Source organism: Acomys minous (genome assembly GCF_964271855.1).
Source record: "Acomys minous genome assembly, chromosome: 10".
NCBI lineage: Eukaryota > Metazoa > Chordata > Mammalia > Rodentia > Muridae > Acomys > Acomys minous.
In genome coordinates this window covers 29,305,887-29,330,933 of record NC_140491.1, presented here as the reverse complement: position 1 = coordinate 29,330,933, position 25,047 = coordinate 29,305,887, and the positions used below count along the sequence as shown (strand labels likewise).

The following is a 25,047-nucleotide window of genomic DNA, read 5'->3' as shown; positions in this document are numbered from 1 at the left end:
AAATGTCAAATGGAAAAAAGAACAATCATTAGAGGCAGTTAGAACCCTTACCCTGACTCTTGGTAAGCAAGAACCTGAGGGTCACATGCCACAGGAAAATATGCCCTTCCTTCTCCATGAATCCTTGTATCTGACGCTGCTTCTACCTCCATAGGACCAAGAAGCCGCTAGGTAGCTACTTTCTTCTGTGCCTCCTCAATGTTAAAAATACCTGTGAAACTAGTGAGGAAGTAACTTTCCACTTGTGCCAATGTTTGCTTTGCAGTGTGCTGAATGAGTCTTCTATGCAAACTGCTAAGCTAATTGAACCACCATCATTTCAGCTGAAAAAACACTGGGGCTTGCCAAAGTGCGTTTGCTTGTGTACACAACCTCACCGAGATGGGGAGGGAGCCTAAACGCCAGGTGCAGAATGGAAAGCTCTGTGTTTGGGGATGGTGAGGGCTGCCATTTGAAAGGCTCACTTCATATTCCAGCTGATGGTTTCTTTGATTCAGGAGGGTCAAGAGACTTGCCCGAGGTTGCAGACTGACAGGGAAGCAGCCACCAGATACCACCAGTTCCACACTGAGTCGGGCAGAGGCTGATCTTTGAAAGAATAGAAAAAAAATTAATTTCCTTCTTCACATCTGAGAATGTATTCAGGTAAAGGCCTAGACCCTAGCCCAGTTCTATATTAATCTCTTTCCCTTCTTTGGTTATTTCCTGTGTTCTTTATATGCCGTTCAGTTTTCTGAGAGCGAGACACTTACCTATGCACAGAAAAACATACATAAATAAGGTATAAAAATACAAGGCTTCAGAAAAGACTCTCAAAAGGAGCATTAAACTCATCATGAATCAGATTTATTTGAACAAAGTATCACCCACCCTAAAAAGAGAGACACTTATTCTCTTGGCAGATTTATAAAACTGGGTTATTGTACTCTCAAACTATGTACCAAGTGTGTGATAATATCTAAGAAATGGGCCAAGGCATTGTAATATTCTCTTCTCCATGTTTAAAAGACTCCTTCTGGGGTTGGGGAAATGGCCAAGGGACTTGCAGCATGGCCGGGAATAAGATGAAGCAGAAGGGGGCTGAGGAGATGAGAGGTGGCCCTTGTTACACCTGACCCATCCTCCTGTGAAGGATGCTAACCTGGAACTCATTAAAGAAATAACCTTCCCCCTTAATTAAAATCGTGTTCAGATCAAAGCTGGGCCTGTTAGTGGTTGAAAGGTACCAGGTTCAGACAGATTCTCTGGCATTTGGAGGTCAAGTGATCTGTAAGTGGGTAGACTTTCAGATATGAGCCATTAGGTCATGTAGCCAAGAAACTGCATCATTGATAGCCAGCACCAAGCTTGGTGGTTGGCCAACAGGTGCATTTAATAAAGCTACCAATTCAAGATTAGGCTGTCCGTAAGTGATACCTTAGTATTTTTATAAATTCTAACATTTCCATGCTCAGCAAGCTATCTCCTAAGGAAGGCATCGAAAATGTCAATAGAGAAATAAAGCACGTGGTATTAGCAACCTCCATACTTATGGACAGAGACCCTCAAGAACAGTGGTTCTTAACCTTCCTAATGCTGTGACCCTTTAATACACTTCCTTATGTTGCAGTGACCCCAACCATAAAATTATTTTCATTGCTATTTCATAACTGTGATTTTTCTATGTTATAGATCATAATATAAATATCAATGTTTTTCAATGGTCTTATGCAACCCCTGTAAAAAATGAGGGGTTTTTCCCCTGGGAGGTCACAACCCACAAGTTGAGAACCTATGTTCAAGAGCATACGAAGCATGCATTTATCTCCATAAAGCCCATTGCTGTTCAAATTAGAGTTGGCGTAAATCATTAAAGTGTGTAAGAAGGGACTGGAGAGATGGTTCATGGGTAAGGATGCATGCAGCCACCTATAGGGACCTCAGTTCAGATCCTCAGCATTCAGAAAAAAGCTAGAGTGCCTGCTACCCCTGTATTGGAGAACGTCAGAGACAGGAGGATCCTTTAGGGTTCCCCAGCCGTCTAGTCTAGCCAATAAGTGCCAAGCTCCTGGTTCAGTGAGAGGCCCTGACTCAAGAGAATAAAGCAGAAAGTGACACATCAGGTCACCTGACATCCTCTTTTTTGGCTCCCTGCATATGCACAGGTGTGTATATAGACAAAGACACACGCATGCGCTCACACACATATACACAGACACACACACATACACACACACATATGTGCGTGCACGAGTACCCTAATGAACTGTTACTAGCACTCACAGTGGCTACAAGAACTTTAATGCCAATATTTTTAGCATCCAAACACAATACAGCTGGAATCTCTTCTACAAACAGAGAAACCAAGGCTCTGATAACTTACGTCATTCATGCATGGGCAGGAAAACAATAGGGCAGAGTCCTGCAATAGAACCCAGGCCAGATGGCTCCTTAAACACTGTGTATGTTGTCTCTTTAGCTTTCACAGCAGTTCCCAAAATGCAGACCCCACATCATCTATCCAGCTTCCTTTTTTAAAATATATGAACCCCAAATAATCTCTAAGCTGTGGACTTGATCACATTTATGTTTATTTTTTGTGGTTCTTATTTTTATTAACTACTATGTTTTCCTAAACCAACCTCAGGAACTGGGGAACAGCTATGGTAACTCTATTTTATATCAAGCTTGCAGGCAGCGGGGGTTAAGGATTTCTCCTCCGTGGAAAAGACAGAAAACAGCAAAGTTAGCATTGAAGTCAAGGTTGGGATTTGATTCCAGTGTTGAATTCTGGGCTTCTCTGTGTCTCTGTCTCAGTCTGTCTCCATCTGTCTGTCTGTCTTTCTTTCTGAAATTACCATCCAGGTTACATTTAAGTTATGGTTTCTTGCAGTTGTGCTCGATCCTGAATGGGAAGGGCAGTTCTAAGAAGGGCCAGTTTCCACCTGTGGTCCCTTTGCTCTGGCCCAGCCATCTGGGCATCCGTGGGCTCTGTCTCCTGTTTCTTACTGGAAGCTTCTGAAAGGCTCATATCTCTAGAGCCTTCGAAGATCAGATGTCTATTCCATTGTGATTTTCTTTTCTTCTCTTCTCTCCTCCTCCCCTTCTTCTTCTTCTTCTTCTTCTTCTTCTTCTTCTTCTTCTTCTTCTTTTCTCTCTCTCTCTCTCTCTCTCTCTCTCTCTCTCTCTCTCTCTCTCTCTCCTTCCCTAGCCTTCTCCTCTTCTTTCCTTTTATTCTGTGTTTAAATCTGGGTAATGGCTTATGGATGACAAGGGGTGGGTTGACTATTTCTAGGTACAGAGTGCATGGGAATCAGGCACAGCTCAATAAGCTTCAGCTGTTCAACTGTTTCCTTGTTTGGCTGTCATCTCACTGACAGCCTGGTCTGTTCTTGAGTCTGTACTTAGGGATCCTGAAAAGGCCTAGAAACATGTTCTCGTGTCAAGAACAGATGGTGGCTCAAAAGGAGAACTGAAGGATTCCAAGGTCCTGCCCAAGAACTGGGAACCTGAGCAACCTCAGGCTGTGAGTGAGGTGATCTGAGGACACACAACACTACAGTGCTGTTTCACTCTCTAAGTGCTGGGCAGGTGTATCTGTGCTCTTAATATGGGCATTCTTTGAGACAATCCTTTCACTGTTAGCCCAAGAAGGCTGTATTCCTCATTATGCCCTTCTTATGCATGAAGCATGCTACCCTGTTACCTATCAGCTGTGGTCCTATGGCATTTAAGGTCCAAGCAGCGCAGAGTAGATTCAGGTTTCACCAGGGCTTCAGCAAATTCCCAGGAGCCTTAAGTCTTATGGTTACGCTGGCTCTAAAGTCCCATGTCTCTCTGGCCAGCCCAGTCTCTTCACTCTTATTTATTTCACACCTGAAGCTCCTATCCACCAGCCTAATGGTGACTAATGCCAGGAGCAATTCTTCCAGTTAGGGTCAGGCTTGCTGGGGCCTTGTTCTGTTAATCTCTTCCATAGGACAGGACGTCCAAGGGGAACATTGAGTCCATTTTCCAGGGTGTGTACTGACTCCTACTGAGCACCCTTGCTGGTCCCTCTTCTGTCATGGGTCCAGTGTAATGATCCAGTCGCTCTGCCTTGTGAGCTTACCATCTAGTGTGGTAAGGTAGGGCAGGAGAAGAGTGTCAGGAGAGAATTCTCTGAGCCCGATCTTGCTATCCTCAATTGAGGAGGCAGTTAGATGGTGTGAGATAAAGAGTGTTTCACTGTGAGGTTCAGAGGAGAAGGATGTGGGCATCAGAATGGTTCCTGCCTAAGGCCCGGCACAGGCGCTTTAGATTTTCTACCTGATGTGGCTGAACTGGGCTTCTTTTAATATAGAGATAATCAGGGACTTTCTGGGGGCAACAGTGGTTCTGCAGGAGCTGGTAGGGCAGTTTCCTCTTGGTCTTTGATGGCTGAGGTGGTTTTTTTTTTTTAAGCGGGCTTCAGGACATAGTCATTGGTCTACACATGAATTCAGTTTTTGTCATTGCTTCGAGTGAATGAGCTGCCCATATTATTTTGAAGATTATTTTTGGGTTGAGACAATTGTATTTATGGTTCATTTGAGACTCTGAAGTACATTATGGAATCTAGGTAATGAACAAATGGATCAGCTCATGTGGTGATCACGCTGAGAGGACATGCAATAGCAACCTCTACAATTTCACGAATAAAATACATCACTCATAATGCCTGTTGCTACTCTGTGTGATAGCTCACTTTCACACATCCCTCTAATCTACTCGTAATCACATATCCTTTGGCCAGCGTGTTGCTTCTCCTCACCCCAGGAACCTCCTCAGCCATTTTCCTCTCTAATTCTATGAACAGGTGAGATTATGTGGTGTTTGTCTCTCTGTGACAGAAGCTTATGCATGCTATATCACTCGACAGGGTGTGACTGTCATCCTGCCTGTAGCTGGAGGACACTGTACTTTATACGGACCTTGTTTCATTTCTCCATTCATCCCTTTATGAGCCTTCAGGCCGATTCCATGTCTTGACTCTTGTGAACACCACCACTGTAAACATGGTAGTTCAGACATGCCTTTGCTATACTGATCTTAAAATCCTCCTTCAGGAACCTTTTCTCTAAGCATCTAGAGTTATCTGATATTACTTGCAACTGGGACTCTTGTAGAACGACATACTGTGCACTCAGCGGACACTGCCACACATGTAACTGCACGAGGTTCTTTCTCTAGGATCATGGTAACATTCTGAGCTGTGGAGACAAAAAAATGGGCCCTGGAAAAACCAGAGAGACTCAGTGTCTCTGAGGTGCATGGGCACACAGGCACATGCAGTACGGTTGGCTCTTTAGCTTCACCTTTTCTTTTTTTAAATATATATCATTAATTTATTCATATTACATCTAAATTGTTATTCCATCCCTTATATTCTCCCATTCCTCCCTCCCTCCCGCTTTCTCCCTACTCCCCTCCCCTATGACTGTAACTGAAGGAGACCTCCTCCCCCTATATATGCTCATAGAGTCTCAAGTGTCTTCTTGGTAGCCTGCTTTTCATTCACCACCTTTTTATTTGTTTTCTTCTTCAATTTGGGACTAGTTCTCCTCACCAACAAAAATGAATATATACTTAAAACAAACGAACAAAACAAGAACCAGGAAGGTGAGGTATAGAGAAGGTTTACAAAGCTTGCGCTTGATGTACGACACGTATGAGTTCAGAGCCAAAGGACATCAGAAATTGGTCCATGCTGCCTCCAGACACGAAGAAGAAATCAGCTCAAATCCTATCCTCCCTCTCTCCCACCTCTCGTTCCCACCTCCCTTTCCACATGAGGATGTGCCATTTTCTTTACATCTACACTGATTTAAACTAACATGTGAATGTCAAACTTATTCTCACTAATTTTAATTTTATAACATTCTCCTCCATCCTGTGTAGTACCACTTTTGAATGCTATAATCTGTTCAGCCAGGCTACATACGCACTGATTATTTAACCTCGGCTAGTTTTTTGACTATTTCCCCATAGAACTCCCCCACATACACTGCAGTAGTCCGGCATTTAAAACAGGGTAATCAGGATGCTAGCGATGTACCATCTCTTTCCATTGGTTCTATGACTATTATTTTACATTTTAAAAATTTCCTTATCTTGGAAGGTGGGAACTGATGATTTAAAGTGAGAATCAGCAATGAAGAAAAGCCTGAATTTATACTGGAGACAAATATACATGCACCTCCGTGTACTGTATCCTAGAGAACAATGCAAATGTTCTGAATTTTAAAATGATGTATGAGCTGTGATCAGGACAGAAAAAAAATTACCAGATTTATTTGGAGATCTCAGGTATTTCTTTAAAATCCTATTTAACCTTGGGAAAATTATTTAAGCATTCTGGAACAGGTTTTCTGCTTTATTTTTCACATAGTTGACCTCACATAATATTCAAAAGGACAATGGTGTATAATTTTGTAGTTATGAGGAATGAAGGCATGCAATAGATCAATCATAACCTCATGGCATATATTTGGGAAAGCTGGGCTTTGACCCACGGATACCCAGTATTGGGACTCAGCTAAATCACAAGGACAGTCAGGAAGATTAGGAAATGGATGGCCTTAAAGGTTGGATGGTCAATGGATGTCAATGGGTATGAAGCCTGGGCCCCAGATAGAAAACAAATGGGCAGAAAGGCCAGCACGGCTGTGGAACTCAAGAACAAAGCCAGACCCATGTCCAGGAGCTCTGTCCTCACCCAGTGTGACTACCTGGACCCTGGGCCTCACTTGCTTTTGGCCAGGTTATCAGTCTACCCATCTGTGTCTATGTCTTTGTCTAGCCTCCAAAGGCTCACCTGTTGGGATATTAAGCAGTAGTATTTTTAATAGATGTGGCCTAGTAGGGGGTCCTTAGGTTAATGGGGGCCACTACAATCACAGGAAGTTGTGGTACCCCAGTAACACTCACTCTGGCTTCTTGTTTGGGTATGTGTTATCTCACTCACATGAATATTCCCACCTTAATGTACTAGAGTCAAGATGGTCTTTATAGGAGCTGGCCTGAGGCTAATACCACACTTTGAACTTTCATAAGTCTTAGCTAAATCAATCCTCTTTCTTTAGCAAGTTAGCTTGCCTTAGTTATTTAATTATGGTAATGAGAAACAGACTAAGAAACTGATTATATTACATTCTCAGAGAGGTCATAAAGGGTTACAACATTGGATAATTCTAATAGAATTAAGAATTTTTTTTATTACCATTTGTTTGTTGTGGGGCACATACACCACACAGTGTGCGTGTGGAAATAACAGGAGACTGCAGGAATTAGTTATTCCTTTTTACTCTGTGGGTCCTGGGGACCAAACTCGGGTCTTTAGGCTTGGGTATAAGTGCTTTAATGGGAGAGTCATCGCACCAGCTCCTAAATTACTAAGGCATACTTTCTTTTCTGAAGATTAAAGTCCAAAGGAATTGTCACAAGGATTATACCATGTCTGAAGTCCTTTGGGGGGAGATTCTACTCAGTGCCTTTCTTTTAGCTTCTGAGATTGCTAAAAGTTTTGTGTGTTTCTTGGTTTTTAGGCACAATACACTAAACATTGTATCTCTCTTCAGTCTTCCTCCCTGCCCCTCTGGATGAGTGTGTGTGTGTGTGTGTGTGTGTGTGTGTGTGTGTGTGTGTGCGTGCGCGCTAATGTTGTCTTCCAGCATGCTGTCAGAGCTATAATGATGTCATCTTGGCTTGATAATATCTACAAATATCCCATTACCAAACATGGTTATATTTATAGATAGCAGACATATAACTTCAATATTAGTGAACCTACACCCATGACATTTCATTGTCTGGGCTTTCTCTAATGTTGTACAATAAACTCATTTGCGCATACTGTCTCTTGCAATGTACTAATGTCCCCTCTTTTTGAGACAGATGGGAGCATGCGAATTTTGAGAGTAAAGAACCCTCCCATTTTGCTGCACTGGGAAGTTCTAGGTTGCCATTTGCACCTATGGCCTGCTGTGTTTTTAACCACCAAGCCCTGGCAATTTAGTTCTGACTTCTGTTCTGCAAAGGTCAGACCCTACATTGTGCCCGCTGGGCTGCTTTCAACATCACTGGCGATTCCAGAGTCTTCAGACTGGGGAGTACTAGGTCCAGGGGAGGGACAGGTCAAAGATCACAGATGTATAGATTTCTCCTTTCACTTTTAATTAATAGGATTTGTAATTAGCTTTCATTAGTACAACCATCTGACACTTTGTAATAGTTCATTAAGGTAAGTGTGCATGGCGTGTTTAGCTTTAAAAGACTGTATTTTAAGGGAATTAGAGCTACATTTTCCTTGTTTTTATTTCCTTTCCCTTCTCCTTCTTCTTCTTCTTCTTCTTCATCTTCTTCTTCTTTCTGTCTCTCTCTCTCTCTCTCTCTCTCTCTCTCTCTCTCTCTCTCTCTCTTTCTCCCTCTCTCTCTTTACTTCTCTGTCCTGCATGTGTGTGTGTTGTGTAGATGCTTGTTTCTGTCACTGACATAGCTGATAAAGGACTTTCGTGCCTCCCCTGCACGTCAACGTTCGATTACATAGTAAGGCCACTTGCTCTGACTTTGGCAGAAGCATCACCTCCCTATTTCCCTTAGGGCAATCTCATGGGGTCAGCAGTAGAAAGCAGATGTGACCTGGGGATATACCCCTTCAACCCCTTGCCTCCTATACTTCCTGTTGCCTCTCTTTCTTCAATAAGCCATGGAAATCAGAACCCCAAGTCCCCCTCCTAAGTAAACACTTTCTCCAAGGCCTGGTTTTCAGGGTTTTTATTTTTCCTGTGTCTGACCCTTTGTCTCATTCATTTGTCTGGGTTTTCAGCGAGAACATACTTGTTATGCACTAACCATTGTTCTGGGTACCATGGACCCTTCAGCGAGTGGGAAATGTTCCTAGTCTCATGGAACTTATATCCACATGTTGGCAGTGTTTTACAGAGTTTCTGAAATACTGTAGAGGCACCTATTCATTCGCACACATACTATGAATTATTTTGACATCCTAACCCACAGATATCATATGTTGACGAATCTCTTGTGTACTCGATAGGCAACATCTTTCTGCAATGGCCCCTTCAATTTCATTTGTACCAGCCTTTTCCAATTCATATGGCCCACAAGGTATGTTTAACTGAATATTGACATGACAAATCTACCCTGTTAATGAACATCTTCCCTAGAGCCTCTGTAGGGTCTCCATCTCTCTCAGTGTACAAATACCTACGAAGGGCCCGGGAACGATGCTTCTCTCTGTCCTGTCTTGTTCATGCTTTGCCATCAGGAGGCAGATAATAGACACGTGAAGTGAGAGATGGAATGAATGAATAAGGAAGACAGACAGTTCTTCCTTCACACTGCAAGACACCTAATCCATCTGGTAGACAAAGCATCACATCCAGCACGGGAGGATGAACCCAGGAAGGTATTACTCACGGTTTGCCTAACAGAAGAAAATCTTTACTGAAGGAGCAACAAACTCATTAGATGTTTAAGCAACAACAGGACATTTTCTATATGGAACACCTGAATAGGAATAGCAGAAAGTAAGGGTAAAAGAAACGCCAAAAATAATCTGAGAAGCAGCTCAATGGAATATTGTTCAAAATACATCTTTATCATGAAGCTCATCACACCATTACTCCATTCCCCAAATCATGTAATTTTCAGAACATTTTCTTAGGCGTGCATTTGTGAGGTGTGTTCATAAACCTAGTGGATTTTTCTAGTGTGTAATTGTTCTTACCTCCATTGTCTTCAGGATAACTGTCTGTGTTCAGTTGCCTTGCAATGGACTTAGGTAAACAGAAAGAAGCCTGCAGCCTGTCCTGGCTGTTGTCCTTGCTCACTTTAGTGGTCCTTAGGGATGGTCTCAAATTTTCTTTCAGTTTTTGAACAGGAAACATGACACTTTGACACCTATCTAGAGACTAGATGATGAAGTGTGTGACTCCTGGGTGTGAATATAGGGGTATATTCACACATTGCTCATAAAAGATTCCTTTTCTGATCTGCCTGGCTCTCAGGGAGGGCAATACAATAGGTTCTGGGGTGAAGCAGTGTAGATGTAGTTTTTAATCTATTTTATTGGGGTTTCTTATATCTCTTTCTCCCTTCTCGCCCCATTCCTTTCCAACACTTCAACACTAGGTAGGAGAGAAAGGAAGTTAGAGGAAGAAGGGGCAGCGTATGTCTCCTCACTACTTCCTGCTGGGTAGGGTCATGGGGTACGTTGGGGCAAATTCAATTTATTTTTCAGGCTATCTCTAACTTCTTCTCATCAAACTGTAACAATGACCACCAGGAGCAGCAGAAGGGAACATCAGCACTCTTCTTTTTCAGAGCCCCCTCTGTCTCCCCTGGCTCTGGCATTTAATCCTTCTCTGAGTCCCCATAGATGAGCTATCAGCAGCTGGCAAAGATCACACCCTTCTCAGAGCCCATACAAGGCAAATAGTGTGGACACTCTAAAGCAGCCCCGTATCCTATATCTGGGATTAAAACAAAAGCATGTCAGTGGCTTGTTTTACCTTCCCTTAGCAGATATGGCAGAGCTGTGCTTGGCCTAGCCTCCATCTCTGGGATGTAAGAACACAGTAGCCTCATTGTCCCAGATTTCAGGTTTCAGTGAGAGCTGAGGTAACAATCATTCCACTTACTGACCCATAGAGCACAGATTACCTAAGGCACGCTACTGCTGAAGTGAGAAGCCTAGGATGAGCAGGGTAAAGGTCTTTGTGTTGGGAAGAGAGGGCATGGCAGGGGAAGGCATCTGGGCCAGGTAGCAAAAGTCTATTTAGATCCTACTTTCCATGAGCTCTATGTCGTGTTTGCTCTTCCTTGCCCTTTACTTACGGGGTCTCCTTCTGAAACTGGGGTGTTTGTGACTACAAATAAGAACAGATGAGGTCATAGTAGATTAGGCTGAAGCCCGATTCCAATGGCTCACATTTCTATAAAAGGACTTCATGAAACACAACGGATGGCCCTAGGCTAAGATGGTTGCACAGAGTGGAGGATGCCCATAAGTGACTGCAAAGGATGGCCAGTGCTGGCTTAGTCTGGAAGAGCCAAGGATGGCCCTTTCCTCATGAGCCCTGAAAGGACTGCAGGCTTGAGTACACCTCTATTTTGGAATTTTTGTTTTGGGCAAGAAAACAGCTTCCTATTGTTTATATGTCATGTTTTGTCTTGGTAGCTTCAGAAAAAAAGGCAGAATGTTTCTACTTCTCCCTATGTTCCACTCAAGAAGAACATGTATCCATCTCTCAGACGGCAGCAACTCGAGTCTTATTTCTTACTTGGTTTTCCTCCACACACTGTGTGGACATGGAAAGATATATTAACTACTCGCTGCAATAAGAAAATTGCTTTATATTTGATAATTAGCTTCATTTTGAAATCACTTCACAACAAATTGGAAATTTATAACAAACACGCAAGTGTGAATGGAAAAAATGATTCATTACATGCTATTTACCTCCCACGATTGTTCCTGCCTCCTGATAGAGCCCCTTTCCCATTCACTGTCAGCTCTCACTCAATTATTTGGGTCAATTCATATTCCTTAGAAGCCATTTGCATCTTTATTCAGCCCATTTACGCTTCATCTAAGGAGGTGAACTGATTATAGGCGAACAAACAAACAAGTAGTAATATAAAAACAATTTTGAAACTGCAAGTAAATAGAAAATTATTAAAAATAACTTGGATAATGGATTTAGGAGAGTGTAATTTTATTTTAATTTTCTGGCAGAGGGATAATTGTTTAGATATTAGAAGACACGAAAAGAGTGATATGATTCATCTTCTCTAACAAATGTTTAATGTTGTAGTTTTTGTGTAAGTTTGCAGGGGCCTGGTTATTCGAGGACTTCCTTTTGCTGTGTTTTTATTTTGACCACTTATTTAAAGTGCTTTGGGGGCGGGGTGGCTCAGTGGGTAAAGCTCTTGTTTTGTAAACATGAAGACCTGAGCTCCGTCACCTGAAACAGGCATAGGTGTTGGGTGTGGTGATGTTCATTTACAATCCAAGTGGATTATAAGTGGATTTTTAAACTTACTTTTTAAATGTATTCACTTTACATTCCAATTGTAACCTTCTCCCTCATCTCCTCCCAGTCCGGCTTGCTTGCCAGCCAACTTAGCCAAATCCACAAACCGTGTTAGAGAATCTAACAACAACAACAAAACGCTGTCAACTTACTGAAGAATGACTTCTAAGAATGACCTCTGACCCCACGTATATCTGCACAGAGGTGCATGCACACCACATGCACACATAGACTCACAGGCATGTCTGCACTCCCCTCACCCCACATGAACATGCACATGTACACACACATACACAGACCCACGACAGGCCCACACACAGACAACACACACACACACACACACACACACACACACACACACACACACAAAAGAAATAAGCATTAGTTACTTGGGTTCAAGTAAAACTATTGAAGATAAAATACTGCATAAGATAACCCAAGAAATTGTTCTTATACAGTAAAGTAATTTTAATTTAAAGCAAAGAAGGGGAACTTCAAACAATGAAATAAACATGTTTATTTTGTCTACCCCAGACATTGGCATTGCAGGCTCAATGACAAGCTTACACACAAAAACAGTTAAAGAAGGAAAAAAAAAAGAAAAAACAAAACAAAACACATCAGGTTGTGTTAGTTACTTGAAAGCCCCAAGTGAACTGCTTTGCACAAAACCTCCTCTCTCATAAGAATCATACAGGTCACTTCTGAATAACCAAATTCTTTATGCTTGAAGCAGATTAATGAGGGCTGACCTGCGTATGGAAATGGAAAGGTAATATACAGACACTTCTTCCTTGTCTCTTTCCTAATAATTCACTCCCAGATGGTGAGTTAAACTCCAGAGAATGGAGTTTTTCAAGTTGTGTTAATTTTTTCCCATCTTACTTCCTGCTGATCGATACGGCTTCCGAAAGCTGCTTTCTGCAATGAATACAATTTAGCTAATGAGGAAGCAGGCAGCACTTCTGTCTGAATTATGGACTGTGCAGGGAGAAGAGGCTTGGCCATATGTCACTTTGCTGAGAACAAGTGAAAAGAATGCATGCATTATTATTTTACGTGAGCTGGGCTGGCTTTCTAGCTGTGGTGACTCTTCGCGTGGGCAAATACTTTTTGTGAGTGGAAACTTGCTGTTGGTGAACTGATCCTAGCCTGTGGCAGTTGAGCAACGGGGCCTGCTCGCCTTAGGAGAGACGCAGACATCTATGAGCCTCTTCTCAACCAGACCTCTCAACCTGAGCCTGGAATGAGTTGAACAAATTCTGATTGAGTATCTCAAATCTCAGGACTCCATCCCTAAAATGACTCTACCACGCCAGGAAGTGTCTGAGGATTGTAGTCCTGTCTCTCTCTCTCTTCCTGCAGCACAACTTTAAAAAGTGACATGGAAAAAGCCAGGCAGGTCCTCCGTAGACGACACCATCTTCAGTGCTCTCTTTTTTCATTTTTGAAGTTAAAATATTATTTCCTTCTCCCTTCAGTTTCCCTCCAACTCCTGCCACATCCTCCTTGTTCTATCTACTCTTGCTTCCACTAAAGTTCATGTCCTTTTCCCCCTTTAATTGTTGCAATTATATAGGTATATATATATATATATATAGATAGATAGACATATCATATATGCATACATATATAATTAGACTTAAGTCTGACTCAACACCTGGTTCTGGAAACCTACCAACTTCCTCGGGCTAAGGTAGAGAACCATTCACCACTACTTTATTGGACCAAATGCCTTGCATGAATTTGACAGTGCTTCATTTACTGACCCTATTGAGCTCCAGCCCCCATCCCCAAGCTCTTTTTCCAGTACCTAGTCACTTGTGTTCAGATCTAACTTGAATTCAGTTAATGAAAAACTCTTTCCCTACTGCTGCAGTATGCTGGCTAGTATTTATGCCTGTTTGACACAGAGACTGGAGTCATTTGGGAAGCAGGGAGCTCAACTGAGAAATACCCCTGCCATACTAGCCCATTGAAAAGTTTGTGGGACATTTTCTTGGTTAAAGATTGATGTGGGAGGGCCTGTCTCAAAGGGGTGGTGCTACCTCTAGAAAGGTAATCCAGTGTGGTTTGACTAAGCAGTGTGAAGAAGACCCAAGAAACAAGCCAGTAAAATAGCATTCCTACATGACCACTGCCTCAGTTCCTGCCTCCAGGTCCCTGCCTTGAGTTCCTGCCCTGACTTCCCTAAGCTATAGAAGGTGACCTGAGAACGGTGAGCAGAAATAAACTCTTTCCTTCACAAGTTGCATTTGGTCAGTGTTTTACCAACCAAATAGAAATCTAACTAAGACAATGGACTGCCACCAATTAAAGCCCGTCTTCACCATTTCAGTCTCTGGCTCTGCTTATTTTTTACAGAAGCCATGAAGCAAGCTTCTGTTTGTATATCTCATCTATATTTGTGCATCATCTGTCTTCTACTGGTTCTATTTCTATAGATAACTCAGATTAATACAACGATATTAGTTGCCATGGTTCTCTGAGAAAAATAATGGTTACCGCAGAGCAGGATTTATTAACAAAAACCTGTTTCCATAAACTCCCTGTTCTCATTTCATTTCTGTTACTGTGTTAAAATATCCTGACAAAAAACAACTTAGACAGGAAGAGGGTTCATTTGGTTGACAATTCCAGGTTACAGTCCATTGTTGAAGGTAATTCAGGACAGAAACTCAGCTAGTCATATCATACGCACAGTCAAGAACAAGAAGAAATGAACTCATGGAGGCATTCTTGCTTATTTGTCTGCTTGCTTTCTTGTTGCTCACTTGCTCAGGAGCTCCTGTCTAGGGAAATATAATGCATAAAATGGCCCAAACCTTCCTACATCAATTAACCATGACCGCAACACACACACACACACACACACACACACACACACACACACACACACACACTCTCACACACACACACTCATACACACACTCACACACATACACACTCTCACACACATACACACTCACACACTCTCACACACTCACACACACATACACATTCACACACACACTCACACAAACACACACACATACACACACTCACACACACTCACACAAACACTCACACACACATACACACACACTCACACAAACACTCACACACACACACTCACACAAACACTCACACACATACACACACACACACACTCATACACACTCACAAACACACACATACACACAAACACTCTCACACACACACACTCATAAAAACACTCACACCACACTCACACACTCACACACATACACACTCATACAAACACTCACACACACATACACACACACACACACACACACACACTCTCTCACACACACATACACGCACGTACACACCAAGCCCAGAGTATGCTCTCATCTAGATAAAGTCTCGTTAAGAATCTCTTCTCAGGTGTCTAGGTTGTGTTAACAAGACAGTTAAAACTGACCAGCACTCACTGTCTGTCTAGTCATATAGCAAAGAGAGGTTTCCTGCATCAAACTTTGCATCAAATGCATAAGACTACATTTTGTCCCATCCATCATAAAATAGAGTGAAATTCCAGTGTTACCTCAATTTCTTCAAATGAAATCCATTGGGGAGGGGTCAACGATAGGATAAAACAGTAACTTCACTATTTAGTGGACTCTCTTCTCAGAGCAGAAACTGGCACACTGAGATGCTAACATTCCACTGGACTACTAAACATAGACCCATTTCGTGCATACCTCAGTATTTCTTATGTGATATTAGCCTGGAAGTTAAACAAGACGAAAGGAAATAAAATTTTTCCCAATTATTCTTTTCTGTTGGTGATGTTGTAGATGACAATGATTCTCAGCTGTTCCTGGGACTCCAAAATGACACAATGCATGGAAAAAATTGTTAATATTCATCAGATTGTGTGTGCATACTTAGCTTTTGACTTTATGTTCATATTTACAGGTAAATATCCCAAGTGTCCATTGGTAGAGCAGAGGTGCCATTGCTCTATTCTTTTTAAAATATATTTTATTAATTTATTCATATTACATCTCAATTGTTATCCCATCCCTTGTATCCTCCCATTCCCCCCTCCTTCCCATTTCCCCCTTACTCCCCTCCCCTATGACTGTGACTGAGGGGGACCTCCTCCCCCTGTATATGCTCATAGGGTATCAAGTCTCTTCTTGCTCTATTCTTACATGCCTCCTAGGTGCTACATACTACAAGTAATTGGGAGGTTTGGAACTTTTAGGAGCTAGTGCAAGCAAGTAAGTGCCTATGCAGATGAAGAAAATATTATGACCCTGGGCCTCCCCTCCTCTTCCTGATGCTGTTGTGTGAGCAGTCTTTTAATGTCGGACATCATCATCTACACCAGGATATTTTGCTTCCCCGTAGGCCCCAAGACAATGAAGCCAAATGGCCCACTGACTGCATTCTTTGAACTTATCAATTCAAACTTGCCCTTTTCCCTTATAAGTTGATTTCATCAGTGTTTTACACCAGCATAGAAATATAACTTATAAAGTATGACCAGATTGTGCATTGTGGTATGACTTGAAATGTTCTGGGAAGAGAGTCTCCATGTGGCAGGGCTAGTGGAAGACTGGCAAAGGAGTTCGGGTCGTATGCCTTAATGGAGGCTGGAGGCATTGCAAAGAAACTGGCTGACCAACTCACAGATACAAATGCCTGTGAAGCTCTGATTCCCACAAATAATGAAGTATTGGGTTATGTCTCCCAGTCCTGCCTGTAAGTCACCATGGCCTACTGAATGCATATTACGGAGACAGAGAATGAGTACCCGCTTCATCCTAAGTCTTAGTATAGCAGCAAAGCCCTTTTTTGTTCCACTGTTCCGCATTTTCTGTGTGACCAGCAAGGCCAAAGCAGTAACTCTTGCAGGGTGTGGATGGCTGAAGTGTGTCTTTGTGGTTTAAGGCGTGGGTGGTGGCACCTAGGGAAAGTGCTTCTAAGATGTCCATGCTAGGTCCTCTGGCTCCTTCTGTCCTGCTTCTTTGTGTACAGTGAAAAGGCCCCCAGTTTTCCCATCCAATTCCCAATTCATCGTCTGTTTGCTCACTTCAGCTGTTCGTTATCATTTTGCAGTGCCTCATCAATGCTACTGAGCAACAGCCATCTGTCAGGGCCTGAATCATGCTTTTCCAACTTGTCTTTTGAAATTCTAACACTCCATGTGACCATAATTGGAGATAAGACCATTGTAGAGATAATGAATAACTAAATGAGGTCAGTAGGGCGTGTTCCTAGCAACAGCCCTGGTGTTCTTCTACAAAGAGGATGGGACGCGAATGCCTGCCCTGCTTCCATGTGCCCAAAGAGGAGAGACCATGTAAGGATACAGGGAGAGGCAGTCCTCTGCCAACTCAGAGAAGAGGCATTAGAACGAACCCTCTTACTTGGCACCTTCATGCCGAGCTTCTTCAGAACTGTGAACAAATACTTTCCTGTTGTTGACCTCACTGAATTTTAAGTGGTTTCCAATATGATAATTCCAGGTGACCAGGTGACTATTATCTTATCTCTGATTGGCCCTTTGACTGAGGTCAAGTGTAAAAGACTGTTGTGGATTGAATATAATAGCACCACTATTTCCAAGATAAAGGTGTTATTTGGGAGAGTTGTAGACCTTTGGGAGGTGGAGTCTCACAAGAGGAACTGAGTCACTACAAAGAGGGTTTGTAGCCCTACTTTTTTCCAGTTCACTCCCGGCTTCCTGAGTGCAGATGCAGTGAGACCAGTTGCCTCCTGTTCCTTTGCCTTTCCTAATGATGGACCATATCCCCGCAAACTACAAACCATAAACGAACTTTTCTTCCTTTTAGTCATTTCTTGGCAGGTGATTTGTCACAGCAATGAGAAAAGTAACTAATACAAAGATCGAGAATCCTATGGTTATTGTTTCTGCTTCTTGCTCTAAAATATCTCAAATACTGAATTCACATCTCTTTAAATTTACCGGTTTATTTTAAAATACTGTCTTAGTTTACGTCCAAATAATTTAGCAGCAACTAGGCCACCATCTTCTGAGAAAACTCAGCTTTACTCCCAACCAGAGTTGGAGTCTTCCTCAAGCCAGGCTCTGAAGGACCTATCTTAAAAACCCTATCACCACTCACTTTATTGATAATTTTCTTTGCGATGGGAAAAAATATAGTTCTCTCCCTTGCCTGTTTGATTTGGCAAGGCATTAGAGTTACTTGAAGTGAGTGTAATATGACAAAGAAAATATAAATACAAGGAATGAAACTGTTACTACATACATGTAGTTGCTCGGTGTACAAAATATTGTGTTGAGCTATGTCTTCCATCATGGACCTACAACTACCATATATCCCAAGCTGTTTAGAGTGTGACAAGACTCTGCCGTGGAGAAGGGGTTACGTGGGATCTTTCTTTTTGAGTCTGGGGCACTGGTTCTATGAGTGCCCACACTGATGGAATCCAGCAGCGGCCATGCAGCACGTTCTTTTCCTGTGTTATGAGAACACTCACCTTTGGAACACAGCTACCATGTTTAGAGGAAGCCCAACCTCATGGAGAGGCCACAAGAGGATATTCCATCAGATAGCCTCAGCCACGATCTTAGCTGGAGCAGCTCTCTGCAGTGAGGAAGTCTCTGAAGGGTAACAGCTGGAGGATGCCATGTTCTTACAGGTAGGTACAAATCCTTCTTTACAATGGATATAGGAACCACACCATCATTTTAAATTCTGCATCGATTGGCACCAAGAGAGAAATACTTCAGATGATTTCCCACCCTGACTTTCCTGCTGAGGATGTGGCAGAGGAGAGATGGCTGTCTCTATTCTGTTTTGTCTGAAGTCCCCACCTGTACAAACCATGGTTGATAAATAAGAATTACTGCCTCAATCCCCTGGGTTTGGGATACTTGTAGGTTATTGCAAATATTGAAAGGAACTTTAAGTTAAGTGCTAGAATTAGTAAGAATTTGGTATGGCTGCAGATATAAATTCAATGTACAAACTAATTGTACTTTTTAGAGATTTATTTATTTTATTTTATGTGTATGGATGTTTTCTCAGTATGTATCTGTGCAGTGTGTACATGCTTGGTACCTTGGAGGGCAGAAGAGGATGTTGGATTCTCTGAAACTTTAGTTACAGATGGTTGTGAGCTACCATGTGGGTTCTGGGAATTGAATTCTGGCCTTTTGGGAGAGAAGCTAGCCTTAGCCATGGAGCCATCTCTCTAGATGCTGGCTCATATTCTTAGATATTTAACATATAGAGAGGTGAAATGTAAAAGATCATACTAGCATAAAAATATACTCACCTAAAAGTAGGTACAACAGAGTCACCTGAGTCCTTCCAAGAGACAGTTGCAGAGCTCTTCACAAAACAGTACAGAAGACCAGAACCAAATAGGGTGATAAGTATTATGCTCACGAATTCAGAGTCAATATTGCATAAATATCATTTTTCTCAAAATTGATTGAGTATTTCATGCCAAGCAAAGTTATAATTACTGTATACTGTGATGAGCTGACACTTACCTTCAAAAGAAAATGTAGAGGCCAAGGCCAGAGATGGCCCCTTAGACATACACCTTCTAGTTTATAAAACCTAACACGGCAAGTTGTTGATGGAAAAACTAGAACTTTAGACAGTATTGCAGACAAGTGGCAATTTCTGTCATCTGTCTTCTTGTTACTGTTTGTCACATGCTTATAAGAGCTCTAGCATGGCAGATCCAGTGTTGTAGACCCACAGTCAACTGATGGGCTTTCTGCAAATGCCATGGAGAAAACTCAGTACTCACAGTGAACAATAACAACTAAATTTCCCACAGAATGGCCAATTCTAGGTGGATTAAGGCCCCATATGAGTAAAGTAAGATAGACAAATAGATAAACACATAAATATTCATTTCAAAATATATTAGAAAACTTTACATGAGTATTGATCCTTAAATATTATCTAAAGAGCTTTCCTTTAACTAAAATTGGTTTATTAAAATTATAAATTTATATTCATCAGGGGAATGAATGTTTAGTGATTACAGATATAGTGATGTCATCCTATGACACACTTCACTATTAGTAAGTGGGTCCAACAGCAGAGATCAGTGACATATCCAATGCAGGCATGGCAATGAGATACTGATTGTTGTAGCCAACAATGTTCATAATACTAAAATAAAAAAAAAACAAATCAGATTTTCACAAATAAATCAGCACATTCAATGTAAAGAGGCAGCAATGAAAATGACCCATGGCTCATGCATCAGTAGGGATAATTCTCATGTGGAGAACAAGAAACAAGCCATGGAAAATCCACTGAGTATGGCTCAAAACCATAGAGACCTAAGGCTGTTGACTGAAATAGTCACCCATAGTGACACACTAACAGAGGAGACATAACCATACAATTTTTTTTTTTGTGATAGGAAGAACTTAAAGACTGCTTCCTCTTGACAACTTCCTGAGTACTTCATTTAACACTTTTATATTGTCTACACATATTCCATATGCATTTTGAATATAAAGTGTAACCCATAAGAGGAAAGAAAAATGCAAATGGGCATAGCAATTATGATGGTGCTTAAGGATAGTGCCCATTGTTTCCTATGCAGCGTTTCTCAGTCACACTTAGGAATTAGTTCTTTGTCATTCTAGTAGCCTCCATTAATCCATGGAGGATGGATTAATCTACCCAGTGGATGCTTGAATGCTCAGTCACTCCAAATGCTGTACGTATTGTTTATTCTGAACATATGCCATGAAGTCCACATTGATGAAGCACACATACTATGGTTTTGAGTATTCATTTCCCCCTCTCTCAGAGATTTCTTCTTAGTATAAATCACAGCCACTCAATATGTAATTACTGTTCTTTCTTTTTCATTAAGAACTTTCACATTTTTGGTATCACTTGAGCGAAGTCTTTTATTTTTGTTGTATTATTTATCTTCATAAGTCTGAATGAGGTCCACCCAAGTTTAATAAGCTATCAGTAAATACTTGTGTGTTGAATGAATAATTGCACTAATAAATCAATGCATTTCCTATTAGGTCCTTTGCCTAATGGGGGGCTGGTATGTGGAATAAATCAGGATGTGTTTGCACCAACCGGCACATTTTCACTTCACATTGTGCCTTCTCCTTATCTAAACTGCCAACCTCACTACTGTTGCACTTTGAAGATGGTTTTTAAAAGGAATAAGGGAGAATTGTTCACAGGCCCTCTGATTACTACAGTTGGTCTGATGACTGACATCACTGAATGAGTGAGTCACTAAGAACATAGAGTATAGGGTTTAGACACATTGGCAGAGATGTCCTTGCAACCATGAAGGAAAGGATGATGTGAGACATCATCAAGCTACTCAGAATGGTGCACAAATTGAAAGTTATGGCTTGTTTATTTCTGGAAATTTCTATTCAATATTTGTAGATTCAGTTGAGTTGGAGGAATTGAAAGCAAACTCACAATGAGGAATGTGGATAACTATATTTTATTAAATAACTCAATGTTTTTTTTTAAACTTGTTTTGAGAATAAAGTATTGCCTCTATTATCCCTGATACATGCATTGGCTTTGCATGTCTTGTTCCCTACTCTCCTTGTGTGAAGCTCATAGCCAGGCACTGGAAATGAGGTGATAAGGATGACTCAGGCGTTAACCTGAACAAGTCTGCATTGCACCAAGGAAATGGGCTTAGAAAGAATGATGGGGACAGAGTTAAATCACTTAGAGGCCCCATCAGTGCCTCTCAGACTAAAGCATGCCTCAGCTCCCTTGCAGATGTAGGCATGACAGGTGCCTAAGCAGATGGAGTTTTTGATCCAGTGGATATCAGGATGGGCCTGAGAATCTGAATTCTTGTCAGGTGATGTCCCTCCTACTGACCTAAGGGACCCTACTTTGACAACTACTAACTCACAGCATTGTTTCTAATGTCAAGAGTCTTGATTTCAGTCATTTTTCTCTTCTCAGATCATTTCTGTTAAAAAAAAAAAGAAAGAAAGAGACATAGAATAGACATCTGAAGTGGATGAAGAGGGGGAACTGGATGAGAGAGGGAGTGGGGAGGGGAACGAGGGCTGAGACCAGTGATGGAAGTGGGGGAAGTGAGGGAGCTGGGAAAGAGAAGGGAAACTGAGGGGGTAGGCCATCTCTGGAACAAGCTGGAAGCCTGCAATAAGATGGGCTCCCAAGAGGATATAATGGTGACTCTAGCTGAGACTCCTAGCAGCAGGGGACATGGAGGTGAAATAGTCACCTCCTAGCTAGGCAGGGCCTCCAGTGGAGTGCGGGAGGGGGACCAACCTACTCGCAAAACCTTTGACCCAAAATTTACCTACAAGATGTGCAGGGATAAAGATGGAGCAGAGATTGAGGGACTGGTCAACCAATGGCTGACTTAGCCTGAGACCCACCCCATGGAAGAAAGCCAACCCCTAACTAACACTATTAATGATACCATTCTGTGCTTACAGACAGGGGCCTAGCATAACAGTCCACTGAGAGTCTCCATCCAGCAGCAGATTGAAACAGATGAAACAGATGCTCAGACTCACAGCTAAAATTAGGTGGAGCTTGAGTAGTCCTGTGCAAGAGTAGGGAGAAGGACAGAAGGCTCCCAGAAGTGGACAAAGACTCCCCAAGAAGACCAGCAGAAGCAACTAACCTAGGCTCAAGGGAACTTACAGAGAATGAAGCACCAATCGAAGACCACCTATGGGCTGGATCAAGCCCCCTGACTCATATGTAACTGATAGACAGTTGGTCTTCATGTGTGTCCCCTAGCGAGTGGAGTGGGGGCTGTCTCTGACATGGCCTTTCTTGCCTGCATCTGGATCACTTTCACGGGGCTGGGCTGCCTTAGTCTGGTCTCAGTGGAGGAGGATTCTCTTGGTCCTAATGTGACTTGATGTGCTAGAGTGGGTTGGTATGGGGCACTTTTCTGAGAAGAAAGGGGGGGGGGGAAGAGAAAGAAGGTGGAAGAGTGAGAAAGGGAGGAAAGGAGGGAGTGGCTGGGATCAATATGTAAAGTGAAAAAAAATAATACATCAATATATTAAAAAAAGGAAAGAGGGATATAGGAATATCATATAGAAAATATATAGAAATAATAGGAGGAAAGAGACCCATCCCATGGGAGAGAGCCCACACCTGACACTATTAATGATATTCTGCTATGCCTGCAGACAGGAACCTAGCATAACTATCTTGTGAGAGGCTTTATTCAGTGGCTGATGGAAACGGATGCAGAGACCCACAGCCAAGCATTAGACAAAGGTTGGGGAGGGCTGTGGAAGAGTGGGAAGAAGGATTGAGGGAGCCCGAGGGGTTAAGGACACCACAAGAAGACCTACAGAGTCAGCTAACCTGGGCCTATGATGTCTCACAGAGACTGAACTACTGACCAAAAAGCATGTATGGGCTGGACCTAGGCCCCCCTACAGATGTGCAGCTTGTTCTTCATGCAGGTCTCTTAACAGTTGGAGCGAGGTGGGGGTGTCTGTTGCCTGCCTTTGGATCCTCTCCCATGGCAGCTGTCTTGTCTAGACTTAGCAAGAGAAGATACACTTAGTCATGCTTAGACTTGATGTGCCAGTGTGGCTTGGTACCACTTTCTCTGAAGAGAGAGGAAGGGGGTTGGAGGAGGGGGTATGAAGGTGTGACTGGGATGAGAGGAGTGAGGGGGCTTTGATCAGGCGGTAAAGTGATTAAAAAAATAAATTAACCAAAATGGAAACAAACACACAAAAATGATGGAACTTTCTACAAGGAAGAGGAGGAAAGACTGTAAGTGAGTCAGGGGCAGCAGTTGGAAATAGCAAGAGGCCAGAGGCCCTGGAGGCTTAGAGATAGGACTGTCTTCTTGAACTTCTAGGCCCTCAGAAGAATTCATACTCTTATATGTTTGCTTGTTTTATTCCTGTTTTATTCCTTGCCCCAACACAAGGAGAATCAGAAGTGGCTGAGCAGGCTGAGGGGTGGGTGCTACTGGGTGATTCTGTCAAGGGCTCACACCTGTTTTATGCTTCTTTCATTTCCTTGAGAGGTCGTTGCTTTTCTGGACATCACACTTGTGTTCCAGAAAGTAAGAAGTAAAGAAAGTCATGCAGGAAAGGACACATTGGTTGACTTCCTTGTTCTGTTAGATGAATTTGAGCTTTTCTGGAAAGTTCTAGAACTTTGCTTTGACCAACAATATCCCCATAAGCCCCTGTATGCAATATATACCTTTATCAATTGTGTTGCATGGCTTGATGCTAATTTAACCAATTAAGTGTTTAAAAATATAATAATAATAATAATAATAATAATAATAATAATAATAATAATAATAATAATAATTTAAAAATTAAAAAAATAATATACCCCCAATTTAGATTGAAAAACATTTTGCTTGACTGTTATTCGTTGCAATAATATCACATGACCACCTTGAAGGGTCAGAAGGATAGAAATGGACTACTCTGACACCACATCAGCCATTCTGAGAAGAAACTCTTAGACTAACCCTTCTGGGCTGTCAGACTATGCTAGTGCTCCTGAGTACTCAGTGAATCACTTCTGATGTTCTCCTGGTCAGTTTAATTCTCGCTGCATACATTCCTACCCCAGGCGCTGGGCAGACAACTATCCTCCTCCCTCCTCTGGTACCCTTTTCACCGCTTCAGTTAGGGTACCAGTCCTTGAAGCCAGACTCCGTGGCCTCTGAGTCCTACTCTCTCAGGAGCTGTGGCTTTGAACATGTTTCTTGCTCCAGTTTCACCTGGATTTCTTCATCTCTGAAGAAAGAACTGAGAGTGGTTCTCGCCTTATCAGCATGTTGTGGGAATTAACACAGGGGCTTACAGAGGGACAGAGCAGAGGCAGCCCACGGTGGTGCTTGATAACTGCCAGCAATTATTCTTCAAAGTTCAGACGTTTACACGGCACTAGCCTTTATCTACATGTTTGTTTGAAATGCCGTTCAGTGCCTTCCCACCTGTCAAAGCCGACTCTCGATCTATGCTTTGAAGTTGTTTCTGCAG

The 25,047-nt window shown here is 42.2% G+C and overlaps 1 long non-coding RNA gene across 1 annotated transcript; it reads left to right on the top strand.

The window, feature by feature from the left end:
* The first annotated feature begins 517 nt into the window (after window positions 1–517).
* LOC311606650 lies at window positions 518–9,692 on the top strand. Its single transcript, XR_014782388.1, has 4 exons — window positions 518–645; window positions 6,119–6,306; window positions 9,053–9,123; window positions 9,284–9,692. It is a non-coding gene; the product is annotated as an uncharacterized lncRNA (long non-coding RNA).
* The last annotated feature ends 15,355 nt before the right edge of the window (window positions 9,693–25,047 follow it).